Genomic DNA, 13,858 nt, shown 5'->3' on the forward strand with positions numbered 1-13,858 from the left:
AAAGCCCCACCTCTGACTGCATAAGGCTTTGGGGAGGACATCTAGACACAAGCCATAACAGAAAGTTCTGAACAGAGAATTTGTAAGGAAAGAGAAACAAACAACAATGGGTAAGCATTTAATATGTGCCACATTTTAATGTGTAATAATTTATTTACTCATCCTAACAAATAATGAGATAAAAATGATGTGTGCTTATTTTACAGATGACAAAATAGAAGACTAGTTGAAAAAGTGAATTGTCCATCTGCTCACTCAGCTAGGAAGTGGGCATGGGAGGTAAACTCTGTCATGAGATTCCACATTGAGTGCTCAGGCCCCTGTTGCATTTTGGATGCTCTACAGCAATATGAGAATAGTTCTTTGAGAGGGAGCTTCCCTTGCACTGCATGGTGTTTAGCATCATCCTCGCTTATGCCCACTGGATGCCAGCAGCACCCCCTCTTTCCAGTTGTGACATCCAAAAATGTGTCCAGACATCACCAATTGTCCCCTGGAGGCAAAATTGTCCCCGTTGATAACCCGGGGTTCAGAATGCCTGTGACCATATCCTGGGAAATAATCGACTATTTTATAAAACCATGTAAAACTAATACTAACTGCTGCTTCTTAAGAAATTGCCTACTAAAGGACTTACCTGAAAATACCACCAGTGAGGAATGAAGTCTCAACGTGACTTTGTGGGGAACAAACTAAATTCAAACCATGGCATCTGTAATCTCTAAAAAGTCTCTCTTTTAAACAACTCATGTGTTGAAAAGCAAATATACACCCAAATCTCAGAATGTCTAATGAACAGCACATTAGAATGTGTAAGTAGAGATAAATAATCCTCAGAGGGATAGTTCATAAATGTGCACAGTGACATAAAAATTAGAGAAAATAAGCATTACACACAAAAAAGTTAGAAAAAGAACATTAAAATACATGACTAGAAGGAAGTAATTTTAAGGATAAGAGGAGAAATCAGATAGTAAGTGAAAACAAAGGTATTTATTTGAATATTCATGAACTACAAACTAACTTGCTTTAAAAGAAAGGAAAGAAAATAGGTGTTAGGAAATGTTAAGAAGGAGCCAAAGAGAATTTTTTTTTAATTGTGGAAATTTCATTGCTCAACTTTCAAATAAATTTGACCCACAACTACCTATGAAGCATTCTTAGCCCTTACCTCAAAACTGAATTTGAGACAGCCACTAGATTGACCAGTAGTACAGAAAATACAGGGAAATATAAGTGTGCTAAAGGACACCTGGAAATGAAATCAGCACAACTCCAGACTAGGAATTCTACAGGAAATGCAACTTAGTTTATTCAGCAAATACCTTTCAAGGAAAGATAGATGGTGGAGGAGGAGAGATTTATAGGAAATCTATAAATTAAGAGATGTAAGATATATATCTAATAATTTTAGTTCTCTAGACCTTATTTGGACCCTGACTTGAAAAAATTGAACTGGAAAACATAGATATTTATGATATAGTTGGACACACTTTAATGTTGATTATTATATTAAATAGTCTTGATTTGTGTAATGTGTTTGTATGTACAAAAGAATATTTATCCTTTATGTTATATACTGAAATGTTTACAGACAAAATAATGATATCTAAGACTTGTTACAAAGTAATCTGGACTTTAGGGGAGGGTGAAGTACATGAAGAATTTATTTAAATTAAGAAGTAATGGCTGTTGGGTTCTGGGTACACAGGTGCTTCATGTACTAGTATTTCCTAACTTTGTGTACTGCTAAAATTTTCCACAATAAAACTAAAATTTAAAGAAATGCTTTGGAATATAGATGAAATGGAAAATTTTCTGGAAAAAAATACTAAAATGGATCTGAGAAGATAATGAAAATTTAAATATCAGAAAATAAATATAGAAAGCGGCCAAAAGTTTTTTAGAAAAAAGGAAAGAGAGAGAGAGCACGTAAAGATGTTTTCACTGAGGACACATGCAGGATTTTAAAAGGGTAGGTAATTTCTATATAATTTATATTATTGTAGTACACACAGAAAAATGAAATTTTTATGTCCCTTTCACAGAGTAGGAAAAATCAACACCAAATCTTGACAAAGCTTTCATATATAAAAAAATAAGTCTTACTAAAAGATGTTAATTCCAAAATTTTGAGTACTATATTAACAAATTAAACCTAGCAGCCCATTAAAAGAATGATACATTGTGACCAGACAGAGTTCAACCAACAATTCAAGAATGTGATGAATAATATAAAGTATCTTAATGTAATTTCTTATGCTAATCAATCTCAGAGAAAAATACAAGATTATTTCTGTAGTAACAGAAAAAATCAATAAATTCAACAATAATTTGGCTTTTTTTCAACTAACAAAGTAAAAATGGACTTATGTTCCTCTAACATGGTAAAATATATTTTTTTCTGCTCAAAGATCACATAGTACTAAACAAGGAAACAATTCTATTAAAGTCTGTAAGACAAGAATACTCACTGTCGCTAATTTCATTTAGGATCTTGCAGGTGTTATTAGGCAATTAATTAAACAATTAAAACTTCTAAAAGTAAAACAATGACAGTTACGATTGCACATCTGGAAAAAAGACATTCAAATGAAGGACAAGGTTGAATATTCCTAATCCGAACATAGGAAATGTGAAATGTTCCAAAATCTGACACTTTTAGGTCTCTATATGACCTCACAAATGAAAAATGCCACACCATAGAACTTTACTTTGTGCACCAAATTAGTAGAAATTAAAGTAAACAGGTAAAAATTAATATAAAAATGAGCAGTTTGGGGCTAGGCTTCTTTAGCATGCCGGAAGATCTGAGTTTGATTCCCAGCACCATAAAAAAGACATTTTTACAATAGCTATATACAATAAGTAGAAGCGTGTGTGTGCTTTAACTTTTATCTCCTAGCTCCATTGCAGCTACCTTCTATATTCTATTCTGAATGCCAAGTCTGAAGCTATCTTGTCTAAGCCCCTGAGCAGCGATTTCCTTCTGGTTATGCAATAGGTGACCTGGATGCATTCCAGCTATGAGAGGAGAGAGCCAGGCTGCCTCAAGCAAGTGCTTGGAGTACAGCAGCATGGGGCGGGGTCACCAAGGAGACCGTGGTCGTTACATGAATGAATAAATATTCTTATTAATCCACTCAGAACTGACATCATGATATATTCATACATGTGAATCTCCTGAGACATTCTTCAAAATATTAGGTGTGATGAAAACATAAGGTGAATGTCTAAATTTTGAAAATGGTGATAAAGAGAAATTGTCATTAATTCTTCTCAAAATATACTGCTTGCTTCGCGAATACACTTACCCCATCATTCTTGACACTTTCTGAAGCTATTCCTGAAGTCCCTTTTCCTGAGTGTCTTTAGTTGTGCTGTTGTGGCCGCCTTGATGTCCTGAATTGATTCAAAACATTTACCTTTTGTGGCCATTTTGACTCTGGGGAAGAGCCAGAAGGCACACGGTGGCAGATCTGATGAATAGGTGGATGAAGACACACCATCATGTTTTCACGAGCCTGCCCTTTGTTGGATGGCAGCATTTTGTGGATGGCAGCATTCATCGTATTTTTTTTATCTTACTCAGTAAAACACTGATGAAAGAGAACTTCTAGAACTGCTTCAGGAACTGGAAGTGTAAGAAGTCTGTTTGAAATGAAGAGGAGTATTTTTAAGGGGATTAATGGTAATGTTTCTTTTACTGTAATTTTTTTAAATGTATACATTTACTGCATATTTTAACCATGCCTTAAATAACTTGTCCTTGATTAAAGAGTTTCCATAGTATAAAAATGCCAATTCTATCTAGGCTGATTTATCAATTCAATGCAATCTCAATAAAAATTTCTAATTTTTGTTTTTGTTTTAGAAGTAGACTCGATGATTCTAAAGTTTATATTGAAAGCAAACAAGGAAAATATCTGGAAAAAGAAAAAAACAAGGAAGTCTAGTCCTATCAGATACTAAAATGTTATGAAACTAAAAAATAATTAGGTAATTATTAATTGCATTGTTATGGCACCGACACACAAATAGTTTATCGGAACAGGCTCGATCATGAGTAAATAAAAACTAAAAAACATTCTATAACTTAGTATAAGATAAATGAGGCATCTTAAATCATCAGGGGAAAGATAATCAATAAGAGATAGCGGGAAAACTGGCAAACAAGCTAAACATACATTACTTCATACCCCAGAATAAATTCCAAATGGATAAAATGTTTAAAGTTTGAAATTTGAAACACAAAAATTCTAAAGGAAAATATGGAGTAAGAAGGTCTGTTGAGTTATGGCTCATGTATTAGTCCATTTTTTTGTTAATGTAGTAAGATATACCAGGCAGGCTAACTTATAAAACAAATCAGTTCATTTAGCTCACATGTATGGGAGTTCAGATCCCAGTGAGCATAGGGCTGGCTGTGATAGGGCTCCACTGTAGGTAGCAGAAACTCCTGGGAGAGAGAAAGATCTCATCTCAAACAGGAAGTTCAGAGCAGGAAAGTCTGGGGGGTGGCGTGGCTCGGGCTGTTGTAACCACTCCTTCCCCTGAGAACTTTCCGGAAGACCAGCGTGACTTCTAAGGACAGAGCCCCCAGGACCTAAGGATCTCCCACTGTGGTCACGGCTTAAGGGTTCCATCAGCTCCCACACTGTCACAACGTGGGTCACCTTCCCACCGCACAGGCCGTGGCGAAGGGGAGACCCCTAAACTGTATTCAAATCAAAGCAGCTCAAAATTCAATGTTCTTAAAATGATTGATGAATTTGACTATACAAAATGTTTCAGAGGTTCTAGATAACAAAATAAAAACAGTGTATCTGAGGCTAAAACACTTGGGGAATATTTTTAATTCATATTATTATAGATGACCTTTTAATATTCCTAATATATAAAGACCTCTCAGAAATAAAAAAAGAAAAAAACCCTAATAACCCGAAAGGAAAATGGGCAGAAGATATGAAGAGAAAGTTCACACAGCAATAGGAAGAACTGTTCACATAACAACTTGTAGATTTGCTGGAAGGCTCGGAAAAGATGTATGCAGAAAACACAAAGGAAGCTAGGCCCACTGATGCATGCCTGTAGCCCCAGCTACTTGGGAGGCTGAGGCAGGAGAATTGCTTGAGCTAGGAGTTTGAGACCAATGTGAGCCACATACCAAGACTATGTCTCAAAAATGAATAAACAACCATTACACATGTACAAAGATATACAGTGTACCAGTCAGTATTTAGTACAGAAACAGATACAACACCAGATTTATGAATATGTAAGAATTTAGAGGACTGGCTTACAAAGGCCGCCCACAGAGTCGGATGAGGAAGAGTACACAGGGTCTGTCTGCACACGGGACCAAAGGATTCAGTCGAAGGCCTGGAGCTCACTGCAGTGTCCTTTGGGGGTCTGTATCGGGAGGCTCATGGATCTGTGAGGGAAGACTGAATGGTCTACACCCAAAGGCTGAAGGATCCGCACTGGAAGCCGAAGAGTCTGCTCTGGAAGCTGAGAGATGACATCCAAGGCAAAGACAGGAGCTTCTCTAGAGGAACAGAAGCAGCCACGTACTTCCTCTTTTCTCCTTTGCAACACCCAGGTGAGGAGCCGCTGGGATGGCTCTCCCATGCCCTAATGCATAGAATTGCTGAGCTGATTTAGCGAGGCTTCGCTTAATCCAACTTCTCAAGTTGATACAATTGCTCAGCCATTACATATAGCTTGATACAAGATAAATCAAAACAACACTGAGATAGCATTTTCAGCTGTTAGATTAATGAAAAGCCATTTCAACAATATATTCTCTTGGTGAGGTTGTACAGCATTGTAAACTGCTGGTGAGAGAATAAATTGATATCCACTGTACGGAACGCATTCTGATAATGTGGATACTCCCTGACTTTCGCCAGGGCTGTTTCCCTACAGACCTGCTGTCAATTGAGAATATCTGAGATCAGAAACTCATAACCTCTGCTGCTGAGCACCAGAGGCCAGTGGCACAGCACACGGTGAGGCCTCTCCTGGCAATCAAGAGGCTGCCTGGGATCTCCCACTCTGGAGTAGCACAAAGACTGTGCCATGCTGGATACTGCAAAATTCTAAATTGGAAGTACAGTTTCCTTGGAGCACATATGCCTTTCACTCTCCTATAAGGCCAAAAATCTATGTCCAACTATCATACCAGCAAAGTCCTAAGTGTGTTTACTCTTTGAACCAACAATCTGACTTCTAGGAACGTATCCAAAGGGTAAATGTGCTTGGTGACCAGATGATGTACATTATGGCAGCACTGTTTGTAATAAAGTTGGAAACGTACACAATGTCCATCAAAAGGAAACTGATAATTGCAGAGCAGCCATTCAGTGGACTGTATTCTAATGCCGAGGGACTGAGAACGTCCCCTCCATATTATAAGGCCTTGGGTTAGACTGTTATTAAAATAGGATGAGAAGGGTGTTTACAATGTGCAGACTTTGGCATAGCAGTGGAGTCCTGTGTATACATGTTCATACATGCTGTTTTCTGCCTCTGGAAGGACATGCACTGAAGCAACACAAGGGGCTACTAGGGTGGGGGAAGGAAGCCCAGAGGGGGGTGGACAGGATCAGAAGAAGACATTTTCTTGTGTTCCTTTTTATGTCATTTTTTAAGCTATTAACAAGTGACTTAGTTACTATGGAAACATTTGCAAAGTTCGAACAAAGTCAGCGTGGGCTCAAGTCAGAGGGCAAGGGGTCCATGCTCCAGGAGTGAGCCTGTGCAGCCCCCAGAGCTCTTGGCCTGCAGGAGGGGGCCGACAGACACAGGCCCCATCATTCCCTGCTCTGTTGGAGTCAGCAACTCCAGACAGCCCAGAGCCCTGAGTCAGCTCTGGCCCTGTCTCTGCATGCACAGGAACGACTCTCTAAAGATGAGTCCTTGTCGAACGTGCTCTTGGCCCAAGCTGACCCATCTGTGGCAAAACACAGCCTTCTCTAGCCGCCGTGGGAACTACCCAACTGTCTGTGGCCAAAGCCAAGGCTGCATCCTGGAGTCACAGCTAAGCAGGCATGTGGAGAGATTTGCCTGGTCAGCTCATCCAGGAGAGAGGAAGGAGAGTGTTGATCATTTTCTAGTCAGATGGACCTTCTCTCTCCTTCCCAGGAACAGAGCGTGGCTCAGTGAGAGCAGCAAGGGCTTGGGGTTAAAGCTGGGAATATCCAACGCTCTGACAGGGCTGTGGCCCCACTGTAGCCTTCAGGGGCACTCTCCCAGGGACTGGAAGCCCTCCCGCTATACCCCATCCCAGAGTCCCCACAACCTCCCAATGGTGCCGAGGCGGGGGACACAGCTCCTCACACATGGGCCTGTGGGAACACTCAGACCCAGGCTGGGACAGTCAAGTACAGGGCTCACCTTGGCGAGGCACCTGAACAAACAGCCTGAGCTCCTGACCAGTCCTCTATGCAGCTGCTCTGCCAAGTGGTTTCTTTATTAAGGTCCCATTAACTCCCTCACAGTAGTTAAGCAGAAGTCCAATTATGATAGAAAAACTGCAAAATAACAATAGTTTATGCAATATAAACCTTTATTTTCCTATAGTGTTCAAGGTTTCCAGAGGAGCCATCTTGCTGCCTGGCACCAATAAATCAGGTCCCTTCACTATGTTGCTTTGTGCTGCTCTGGCTTATACTAAGGTCACTTTGTGGTCCTTGTGCTATGGCAGTACCAGCCATTGCCCTCCATTCTTGCCAGCATAAGGAAGAGGGAAATTCATTTGGGTGTGTGTATTAAGTATATTTCCTAGAAGATTTCACTCCCTCTACCATAATTAGATCCCATTAGTCAAAACTTAATCACAAGCAGTTAGTCACTTAGGAAGGGGAACTGGAAACATGTATTTTCACTGGTTACGGGTTAAAGTGTGACATCCTTTTGTGGAGGATGGAAAGAATGGAAGGATAGGAGCCATTCCTTTTTAAGTGATATGGGCCCACAACGAGGGTTTGGGCTGGGGATTCATTTGTTCATTGTTCATTCAGTTATTCACCAGCTGTTAAGGGGTTCAGATTAACTAAGACAGACAATGTCTGCCTCAGGCACAAACTCCAAGGCCAGGTGGGTGTCCAGCCTCTGCCCAGCAAGGGCTTTGTGACTTCAGAGAGCTGTACCTACTCTCTGAGCCTTGGCTTCTTATTGCAGAGTGGCGAGGATTTTGTGATTGATAGGGTTCTTAGCTAAAATATTCTTTGATGTGAAGCTCTGAGCTTGGAGAAGGGTAGGATGATGGAAAACTGTTTTCTGTTTCCTGCTCTTAGGGACAGCAACCATGGATTTGCAAGGGATCCCTCAAATTAGAGACCTTTCCTGGGGAAATGCTCTGGTGATGCCTGCTGGGAATGAAGTTATTCTGTTTCTTTAAATTTCTGGCTGTCACTCTGCTAAGGGGAGGGATGCATCCCTAGTGGTGAAAGGAAAATTCACATGGGACTTTGGAGCATCCAGGGGATGTAGGGCACCCAAAGCTCAGATAGTGGGGGTCACCAAAGATCACTGCCATTCAACCTCCTGGTACTCCAACTTCCGGCATCCTTTTCCAACCCCAGGATAAGGATTTCTGTGGCTCTGTCATCCTGTGTGACTCTCTGCCCCCACTTTCCTCATGTTTAAAATTGGGATCACCACAACACAGCCCTCTTGAGAACATTTTGAAGTTTCTGGTATGGACAGTGCCTGGAGGGGCCAGGCACAGAAAGTGCCTCATTTAGTGTAAGCTGTAATTATGTGATTGCTCCTTTCTATTCTCTGAACCTCCTTACCTGGCCTGACTGTCCTGTCCCTCCCCTCTAGCACTCAGTAGGACAGAACACTCTGCCCATGGTAGAGAATGTCATTGGATGGAATGACAAGAGCAAATGCCTCTTCCTCTGCTTGTTGGAAGGAGGGCGGAAGTGCACAGAGATGATGTTTTCCATCCATGATGCAGTGAAGTCCAATAGTAAAGATTTAAAGACAAAAGTGAAACTGTTGGTAGTGGGTACGGGAGTGCCCTAGTGTGAAAATGGGAGACTTCTCTAGGTGGTAGGGGAGGGACAGTGACACTAATAGTTGCTCCACCCACAAGGCAAGTTGTCTAGAGACACCCGCCCCAGGCCAGAGACTACGTGTCTCCATGTGCAGACTGTGTGGGGAACGAGGCTGACGAGGGGGACGTGACCCAGTGCTCAGGCAAGCTGGTGCACGTGGGTGGCTTTTGGAGGAGCAGGTGAGATGTCTGGTTCACTGGACTGCCTGGGAGGACAGAGCCCTGCTCCAGCCCTGCACATGGGCAGCTTAATGCCAGCTGAGCAAGCTCTGGAATGAAGGGGTACCCTGGGCATTGTTTTAGGCCAGACCTTAGGGTCTTCCAGAGCCAGCCTGGCCTATCCTCCAGGATGCGCCTGTTCCAGGGCTAATGAGCTTAAGGCTTTGCCAGCCCCGCCTCCCCCCAGAAGCAGGCTGCCTCCTAGCCCCTGGACCTGAGCTCTGAGTCGCTCCACTCCAGCCCTCCAACTTGTTCTCTTTATAATAGGTTTTCCCTGGATGTATTTGCAAGCAGCTTCTCAGTTTTGTGGATAAAAGACCCAGGTGGAATATTCTGTTGTGTTTCCAGCACAGTATAGAAAGAGGCTGAGCTACAAAAATAGCTGTTGCTCAGGGCTTGCTCCTACTCACCCCTGGGAAGCCTCTGGGGCAGAAGAGCCTGCCCACCCCAAGGGCCCCACATCTATTTCTCTTGTTCCTTTTTTTGTCTGTTGAGTTTCTCCTGAACTCTCCCTGCACCTCATCATTTCCCTCTGCTCTCCCCCTACTCATAACATCAAAACTGGTTCAGTTCTGTGAACCTAAGAAAACAATCCAGAAATAATGGAATGTGGTTGTGTCAGATTTGGAGACTATAGTCAGCCAAGATTTCCTAGGAAGATGAGGTATAGCCCAGTGTGTTGGAGACCGAAGGCAGCCACCCTTGCCAGCTGCCCTCTGCCAATGCTCCCATCCACCTGCCAGCATTTGCTACTGGCTCAGGACACTGGGGTCACATCTGCCATGCTGGGTGTTTGCCCAAAGAGCAGGCACTTAAGAAGAGAACAGAACTTTAAACAGAAAGCAAGGCTTCAGTGTGACATAATCATTCCAGAAAGCCTTCAGAATCACCTTGGGACAGACATAGGTTGGGGATGTCATGACAGCATGCCGGAATGAGGGACTTGTAGATGTGTCTCAGAGCTGAAATGATCACCAGCCTTCTACATGTGTGTCTGGTGGAAATGGCTTGCACACACACTCTTCCTGGCTGAGTTTTTATCCACCCTCAGGTATTTGTAGGCCTCTGCCACATGGACCAGGGAATGTCATTAAAGCTGCCCCTGAGATTGGAGCTTGGCCTTCACCAGTTGTCCAAAGAAGCAGAGAAAAATTTCGCCCAATGCTTCCTGGAGAATTGTCCTGTATCAATTAGCTCAGGTAGAACTCTCTAGACTGATAACTAATAGACAAACAGAACATTCTCTGCTGATGGAAATGTGTGTTGGCGAGGTCACATTAAGCAGGGGAAATGAGGCTAATATTTCACTGAGTTCCATTTTAGCTAATGTAAGCCTGGCCAAATGTGGCTCCTGGCTGTTGTATGAGAGAACTGCAGCCACTGTATGTCTGTCCATTTGCTCTCAGACCCTGACGTCAGGTATGCAAGAAGAATCTGTTACAGTTTGCATAAGGTTCTTTTCCACCAAAACTCAGGATGCCACATAATTCTTCCATGCAGTACTGGGAGGAGGGACATAGGGAGAGGTTTTGGGTCCTGGGGGCAGAGCCCACAGGAATGAATCATTGCAGTCTTGTAAGAATGAATGAATCTCACTCCTGTGGGACCTCTAAAGCAAGTGGTTACAAAGCAAGGTTGTCCCTCCTGCTCTGGCTCTTCCTTTCTTCTGAACATACCTGCTGCCTTCCCATTTTCAACCACAAGTTGGAGGAGCAGGATGCTTTTACCAGACGCAGCCTCCTGACCTTGAACTTCCAGTTTCTAGAACCATGAGCCAAAATAATTGACTTTGCTTGGAAATTACGCAGTCTCAGGTGTTTTGTTACAGTGACAAGAAAGGACCAAGATAAACCCATTTCTCTTTTTTTTTTTTTTTGGTACCGGGAATCGAACTTGGGTCCTTGCGCTTTCGAGGCAGGCAGCGACACCACTGAGCTAAACCCCCGGCCCAATAAACCCATTTCTTTATCCTGTTTAAATCAGTGGAGACATGTAACCCCATTTTCTTGGCTCAGTGAGAAATTTATCCTCAGCCATGAATGAGTGCCCCAGCTCCCCTGACAGTGTGATGCATCCAGGCTTTGTTCTGGAGCAGCCAGTTACTGAATAAGTGCAGATTCCCTTAGGGTAGGGTACTGCCCGTGTCCCCAGGGGTATTGGTGAGGACACAACAACCCTCCAGTTCCTCAGACACCCCAGACCCTGCTCCACTCCTGCACAGGGCTCTCTCTCTCTACCTTCAGATTTTCCTCCTTCTCTTCTGGTGTTCTTGGCACAAATCTTTCATGGCTTTATTTTTATGGAAACAAAAGCCAGCAAGGGCCAAGTCTTGCTCTGGGCTCAATACCTGTACCCTCTGTGTGGGGTTCTTCTCCAGGGCCCTGCTAAGAACAGCAAGAGCTCCACTGATGCAAACATTATCCTTCCTCAGCCGCCTGCCCATCCCCACACAGAGAAAAGGAGGAGAGACCAGGAAGAGACACTTGAAGCAAAAGAATGGAATCTTCAAGGGGGCAGGTCTGTGGCCATCAGTTCACTGAGCAGCCTCAATGACAACTAAAATGGTGACAGTTTCCTGAGAGTATGTTATCTCTTAATGTATCCACTTCAAAGATGAGAAAACTGAGGTCTCCAAAGGTTAAGAAGTAGGGTCAAGTTTCCCTAGGAGTCAACCCAGGTTTCCCTGGGTAGAAACATCAAGTCCTGCTGTCGTTGTGTAGGAAGGAGCAAGAGATGCAGTGATTCCCTTTGAAAGTGGGGAGCCCAAAAGTGAGAACAGCAGGCCTCAGCCAGAGGATGAGTCAAGGGGGAGGGCTGGGCCCTGACTCATCGAGGCGACTCTGGCTTCTTTCCCAGCACTGACCTGTCTTTGAACACGCACACCTCTCAGCTTCTATTAATAACCAGCTGCAGGGAGCCTCCCATGGACACTCAGTGATTAAGCACATGATCACTGCTCTGGATTGTCCAGGCCCACTGTGGCCCACTGGTCAGGCAGGAGAAGAGGTCACCTGTCTCCCTTCCAGGAGGTGTGTAAGCTGGTGTGGTAGTAGAACAGGACCCCGGGTCCTATGAGCTGAGAGGTATGGACGTCAGGTTCTTCAAGAGGCACAGAGACAGAGCTGGCCCAGGCATTTCCCTGCTGGCATTGCCTAGGATAATTGTGCTGAGAGCCTTTTAGCTCATAGTAGAAGTTACTGTGGTTTTAGAGAAAGAATGTGGATTTGGGGTGGGAGATCATCCAGACATGGTGGACAGGAAGAACCTGGCAGATTGTAGGGGTGCAAATCCTAGTTCTTCTCACTTTCTTGGATATCTTGAGAAGATGACTGAATTTTTTTTTTTCTGCCTTAGTATTTCCGTTCATGAAGTGGAGATGACAAAAATAGTACCTACCTCTTAGAGATGGGTAAAAATGACAAGTGCATGCAAACAATTTCCCACAGTCCTTGGTACTCTGTGCTACACAAGTCTTACCTATTCTCATTAGCTAAGAACACTCACCCCAGCACTGTCCCTGTCTACAGTCCAGTGTCTCCACTTACACAAGGTGAGTCACACTCCTTCTCTGCCCTGGGCTGCTGCTTGTGAGTGCCCACCAGCGAGGGCTCCGTGGACAGGTAAGGTTCAAGCTAAGAAGGAGAAGCAGAAGTGTGAGCAGCGAAGGCCAAGACAAGGCAGGGATGGGAGAAGGAGAGATGGGTGTTGCCCAGCTTTACTAATGTGGGCCCTGTCCATGGGGAAGGTCTTCCAGGGAGAAATGGTCCCCCAAGCTGTGTGTGTGTATGCGTGTGTGTGTGTGTGTGTGTGTGTGTGAGTGAGAGAGAGAGAGAGAGAGAGAGGTGTGTGTGTGTGTTTGTGTGAGAGAGAGAGAGACAGACAGACAGACAGGCAAACAGCAATGGCACTACAGTGGGAAAAGAGCATGCTTCTCCAAGAACATTTCCGGAATAACATACTTTCTTGACACTATTTAATAATAGCCATTCCATATGACCATCCAGAGATGCTGATGGTGCTGTGTCTTTCAGCAAAAGGCAGTTTCTAACTAATTGACCAAAAATTACTGTACTATTATGATTTAATCTAGAAAGAATTAGCCTGAGAAAAAAACCAGCACCAAATAAAATTGATCAAGAACTAGAGCGACAGAGGCCTGGTAACAGAAGGCCTCAGATTCAGCCACACCCGAAGCCAGGTCTCTTCTGAACTTTACGGCCACACAAGCCAATAAATATCACCCTCTCTTTATTGCTTAAGATATTTGAGATTATATTTATACCATGTATGCACTGAAGAACTCTAACTAATAAACAGAAAGGAGAACAGAGCATGCTGGGGAGACTAGCAGGTGACAAGGTCACGCTTATCCAATTGAATCTCTGCTTCAAAGACCAATTTTGCCCAGAGAACTTTGCCTGGCCCTCCAGAGTAGTTCGATTCTTGGTCTTTGAGTCCTCTAAGGTCCTGTAGTATTACTTTAAAATACTTGCAACAATTACGGTCCTGCCATTTTTCACTTTGTGTGGCTTTCACGAGCATAGGAAATATGCTTCTTCATCCACCTTATTA

Source organism: Heterocephalus glaber, unplaced genomic scaffold (assembly GCF_053883595.1).
Source record: "Heterocephalus glaber isolate CG9 unplaced genomic scaffold, H.glaber_assembly_v1.0 deba00000281, whole genome shotgun sequence".
In the NCBI taxonomy this organism is placed as follows: domain Eukaryota; kingdom Metazoa; phylum Chordata; class Mammalia; order Rodentia; family Bathyergidae; genus Heterocephalus; species Heterocephalus glaber.